Source organism: Otolemur garnettii, unplaced genomic scaffold, assembly GCF_000181295.1.
Source record: "Otolemur garnettii isolate 467f Iridium unplaced genomic scaffold, OtoGar3 scaffold00003, whole genome shotgun sequence".
Lineage (NCBI taxonomy): Eukaryota > Metazoa > Chordata > Mammalia > Primates > Galagidae > Otolemur > Otolemur garnettii.
In genome coordinates, this window is record NW_003852398.1 from 35,829,723 (window position 1) to 35,835,468 (window position 5,746).

The window sequence follows — 5,746 nt, forward strand, 5'->3', positions numbered from 1 at the left end:
ATTAGAAAGCCCTACCCCCTGGCTTTCTTTCTCAAGCATAGATCGCCTCCTCCATCCTGAGAAAAGGGTGCCTATTCCATCTGTGTTACATTCCCATAGCATCCCCCTTTTCTAGTAAGAATAAAGAGACTTGCCTCCCTCAATCTTATTCTAGAGACAACTGTGTACATGAGTGCCCAGCTACCTGGAAAAGAGAAGGATAAGTAGAGGACTAACGATCCAGAAACCAAGAACAGTCTAGGGCATAAGACTTGTCAATTCCTGAGCCCTCAAAGTTTTTACCTCCTGGGCAAACCTGCCTGCTAGGTATTCACAGCTTCCTTTTTCTCCTAGCAAGAGCCTCATTCTACTCAGTATTACCGAGTTCAGCTCTGAGCTGAAGTTTGCTATTTCCCACTAAAAAGGAAGAAACAGGGCAAAGCACCCTGGCGACCAAAGAGCAAACTGGGGCAGTCCTCTGAACAAGCATCAGAACCACCCACCTAATATCCAGTGGTCTCTGAAATGGCTCTCGGAAGGGGAGGCCCACTCTGAGAGAGAAAAATCCAGGCTTTGAGCTTCAGAAGGAACTTTCCCTTAATTTGGGGGCATTCTCTAATACCACATACGGCTCTTCCCATGCTGATTTTTCTGTACTTCCTTGCTTATCCCCAAATCTGTTGGGAAGGGGACAAGAGGAACTTTTGGAGCACGTCTCACTGCAAAACAAATGTCTGAAGAATCGGAGGCTCCTACAGGCTTGCGCAGTAGCGATCAGGACCCTGGATAGACCCCCAGCCCCGCTAGCTACGCAAAAGGCTAATAAGACTCCGTACAGAATGGGGCGGGGCGGGGCGGGGCGAGGCATTTCGCTCGGGTCTGTAAACTGAGGCTATGATCTGGGGAAGTTCGATCTAGACCTAAAGGAGCTGCAGCTCTTCCTCAAGGGTTTACCCTCAAGTCTCTGCCTCCTAATGAGAACTCAAGGCAGCAAGAAGGCCAATGTGATGGTGATGGGAGAGTCTTTCAGACGGTCGGCCATTCTTCCTAACGATCGCTGCCCCCAGGACAGAGACTAAGTCTCAAAACGGCTCTCCTTCCTGGCCCAACTTCACAGTCTAAATGTCTTGCCCTTTACCCTAAACATTTATGTCCAGAGATTCTGAGGAACTTTGAGTTTGGAAGTACTTAGATTTTCTAAAAAAGCAACTGCTACCTGGAACTAATTTCTTAGTTTCCCAGCGCAGAGGCAACTGACGAAGTTTCTAGGCAGAACACAAGTTAAATATCATTTGCACACTTAGACTGGGAATTTTAGGTTCAAATTAGGCAACAACTGAGACTCAGATCTCTGCACATAAATATGGACTTATTTTATGCTATTCATAATATATGTGTAAAATTTATGCCATTGTATGTATGTTAGCTTCTCTCCTTATACATGTATCTAAAAAGTAAACAAGACTAATAATGGCTTTCCCCAAATCATTCAATGATAAATTCGATATTTACCATACTTTCACTACTGAAACATGAGAATTAATTTCAGGGTAAGTCTGTAAATGTGGGCTTCTCAGACTTAGAAGGAAAGCTGCTTTCCTTAGGCAATAGCCTAAGGCAGTCTGGGAAAAATGCATAAAAGTCTTAAAAAGTTCAGAACTTTAAGTAGAATTTCAAAGTTATATTTGTATTGAACATTGAAAATCCATTAGAAAATTTGTGGACTTAAAAAGACTTCTACCCATTTGTTAATTATCTAAATTCTAAACAATATACTACCTTGGTAAATGAAAAGCCTGTTCTAAGGTCCAGCTGTTTGAATTTCTTACTTTAAAACAAATGGTTGTAAAACTAAATTTATAATTTCATGACAATGAAGAAAAGATAAAGGAGAAACGAAATATAATATGCAATAAATTAATAAGCAGCAAAATATCCATGTTAATGAAAAAAATCCAAAAACAAACATTCCCTTTCTCCTCCAAATTTGCTTACATTTTAAAAACACAATAAATTTCTCTGGACTTCTGGAGCTCTTTTATTAACACTACACACATACTTTGAAGACACTAAAGACTTTTATTTTTAATGCTACTTTCACTGATATTAACGAACTCTTAACAACAAAAAATTGCAGAAGGAAACAGACATTAGGCAGAACAAAAAGGAAAAAGCCTCAATTTTCCTCAGCCTGAACTACAGATGATTCTAAAATAACCTAATTCAGCTATGTTTTTTTTGTAGTAAAAATCAATACACTTTTAAACTTGGACAGAGGCTATCTACCTCTGGGTAGTAAACCCTTTTGATTATAGAGTTCTCAACAAACAATGCTAATATTTTACAAAATCACAAATTTTCAAAATAAAAGACAAGAATATTAGAACTTGTGCTTTCAAGTGCTACTTAGGTTAAGTACCAGTCTTAAAACCGGACAACTATTTTCGATACCTCAATCATTAAAACTAACTAGAATGTTGTATTGCAAATGTTCAAAGTGGAGGAATTACCCATTTTTTTCTCAGGGCTATCTACCAGAAAAATTAAGAGAAACTCTCAAGTAAATCTTAACATTTAGCAACAACGACTAATAGTAACAGCATTTCACGGATCACTTTTTAAAAGCATGTTCCTTTTCTGTTGCTCACCTAATCTTGAAAATTATGCCTCTTCAATGCTATTTTAATGTTTAGGATTAAAGATATGAATTAAACATTTAAAATATGAAGAGAACAATCCACGTGATAGAATCCTCACATTTCCCAAATGTTTTCATTCTAAGCATTTGCAGAAGAGTTAAATAAATAAATGTAGCACACATTCTAAATTCAATAAAAGATTCAGAGAACCCAACCTTTTAGGGACCCAAAAGGTCCAAATAGAACCGATGTAAATATCAATAGCTTTTTCTCTTCCAGCTAATACTTAAATGGTTTTACTATACTCAAAGGAATGAAATCAGCAACTCTATCCACACTCTAGTCAACACTCCAATTTCCAACGCCGCAATTCGCAAACGTCAGCTGGGCGGGGGTGGGGGGGGGTCTTTAAGTAACCCGAAAATTTCCTTCCCCCTCTGTTAGTCTACCAAAAGAAATCAAACCAAATCCAGCCTGTTGTAAACCACCGGGACCTCTCTTCCAAGGAAACGGGACACAAGCATAGACACCACTGCGAAAAGCAGTTCAAAAGCACCTGGCCCGACAGAAACGTTAAGAGGCTCAGAGCAGAACGAATTAGAATCATCAGGAGGGTCCCACAGACACAGCGGTAATGAAGGCGGCATGTATCCAGGGTAAATAGCTACGAACCAAAGAAAGTTACCCTGGTCTCCAGGGCTTCTCTCTACCCAAGTTCAGGCTTACGACAGATATATCTGTGGGATCTCTTCCCCTACAAACATCACAGCCCGCCTCCAGGGCCCACTGTTGCTCAAAGGGAAGACCCTTCAGTTTCACATCCACTCCTTTTACCCTGAAAGGCAAAGGAGCTGCTGAGCTGACCTAGGTCTGTGGGGCAGTAAAAATGCCTCGTTCGGGCCACCCATCTTTGGGCCTAGCTTCATCTGCGATGTCAGCACCAAAGGGTTTTTTGTTTTGTTTTCACAACGCACCCTAGGCCGGTGTAGGCATTTCGAGGTGGGGGTGAACACAGGAGAGGAGGTGTTGGCAGTGGAGCCAGGATTATAGAATGCTTCTTCCTCTCCTTCCAGGACTGCTGTGCAGGGAGTGTCGGCCACGTCTAGCTCACAGTCCCAGGCCCGGGGACGAAGGTGGCCAAGGGAAATGAAGCTCAGGAATTGCTAAGCAAACGGCATCACTGGTGGTCTCCAGCGCCTGCGGAGGTAGGATTGTCTTTTTTCCTTTTTTAAGGGGCGTGTTATTTTGATCTTTTTGGGGGGAGAATACAAGAGGATTCATTCGTTCCTTGCTGCGGGGAGGCGGAGGAGGGGGGTAGGAGAATGTTGCTACACAACCTGGGTCCCCGAGAGGGAGGGTGCGGGGTTATCTGCAATGGTACAATATTTATTCTCAGGTTGACAGGGCAATTAGTGGGGACGGGGTGGGCGGCACCTCGACCTGTGGCATTGGCAACAGGGAAGGTCGCGAGGGGCTTACCCGGGAGGGCGGGCGCTGTCCTGCCGCAGGTGAGGGAGGGCGCAGGCTGGAGGGAGGAAGGGCGCGCGCGAGGCAGGCGCGAGGCAGGCGCGAGGAAGGGGGGGAAGGGAGGAGGGCGCGCGCGCGCACACCTGTCCTGGACAACGGCGCTAGCCGAGCGGCGCCTCTCTCGAGCTCTGCGGGCTGAACAGGGAGGAGGGCGGGCTGGCGGGCGGGGGCGGGACGCCGAGGGGAGGAGGAGGAGGCGGCTCGGAAGGCTGGCTCGGCCCTCGCTCGTTCTCCCTCCAGCGGGCAAGTCCGGCTCACACCCAGCTTCTCCCGCTCACTCGCAGCCCCCTTGGCTCTCCCTCCTCCTCCTCCTTCCCCTGCGGGATCCGCTCGCCGCCGCCGCCGCCGCCGCAGACGGCAAGTCGTGGCAGCCAGACGTCGGCGCGTAACCCGGCGCTCCGTGCGTGACTCTGGGCGACGTCAGCGCGCGCTCCGCGTTCCCCACCCCTCCTCCGCTCTCCGTGGCTCGCGCCATCGGCTCTCACGTCCCTCGGTTTGGGTTGCCGCCGCGCCGGCCGCCAAACTCACTCCCTCCGCCCCCTTCTCGCGCGTGAACGCGCTCTCTCCGCGGTTGTCGCGTCAACATCCTGCGGCCCAGGCCCTGGAGCGGGTTTAAGGAGGGGGCTGTCTGTAGCCTCTCAACCGCACTTCCTCTGTCCACCGCCCTCCCGGAGCGCCCCAAGTAGGACTGAGCCCCTCGCCGCGCTGCTGAAAGCCAAGGCCAGGCTCAAGCGGTGGAGAACCCCGTAGGGCCTGCGCCAGCTCCAACTTAGGGCCCTCAGCGTAGTTGCAGCTTCCGCTACCACTTCGTCACACGCCCCCGCCCCCGCTCGGCTCCATCTCTCGGGAGGCGATAGGCCTTTCATCTCCCCGGAGGGTCTCACCTTGGCCTTCAGACACCCGCTGAGAGGGGCTGGAAGGGCAGAATTAGCATAAAGAAGAAAGAGACTAGAGCACGTTCAGGCTCTAGCCCCAGGAATCTTTGACAGGAAGCTTGGGGTTGCTGCCCAGCCTCCCACGCAGTGTAGGTGAAGCCGGGCCCCTTTGAGGGAATGTGACTAAGGACAAAACCCTGATAGATAGTATTTTATGCCTCCTTAGGCCGAAAGGGAGAGAACAAAAGTTAATTTTCATAAATTGCTATGCAGGGGTGAAGTTTTCTTGAAATCTTACCAGAAGTTTGACAAGAATTTTGGTGCATGGTAACTTTTTCCCTTGATTGTACGCTGTCGCATCTTCATTCTGCAACACTGTCTTACATAAAAGTAACATGGATCAACTAATGGTTATCTGCTGCAAAATAAATAGAAAACCGCCCTTACTATCCTTTTATTTTTTAAGTATACGTCCAAGAAATTAACCTGTGATTTAGGTAAACTTAGTTACTGTCCTGACATATTAGAGTATATTTTATTCTGAAATTACTTTGAAAATATTGTTTTTATTAGGCAGTGGTAGACTTAAACTCATTTCTTAGAGGACCATTTCCCCAAAGCTTGTCCAATTAAGCTTAGGAAGCAAGTAGGAATGAGGAATGACAAAATATAAGTCAGTTGCTCAGAATTTCAAGGAGTTTGTCACTGATAGAGGGAAAAGCCTAG

At 46.8% G+C, this 5,746-nt stretch overlaps 1 protein-coding gene across 3 annotated transcripts in view; it reads right to left on the reverse strand.

The window, feature by feature from the left end:
* Nucleotides 1–4,477, reverse strand: part of PURA (purine rich element binding protein A) — an 11,482-nt gene extending 7,005 nt beyond the window's left edge. Inside the window, exon 1 of one of the 3 annotated variants that reach the window (XM_012809117.2) lies at nucleotides 4,229–4,477. The gene's annotated coding sequence lies outside the window, so the exon portion shown is untranslated. Of the gene's footprint in view, nucleotides 1–3,592; nucleotides 3,760–4,097; nucleotides 4,183–4,228 lie in introns of those variants that run through there. The other 2 variants (XM_012809115.2, XM_012809108.2) reach the window with 2 other exon arrangements.
* Between the last annotated feature and the right edge of the window lie 1,269 nt (nucleotides 4,478–5,746).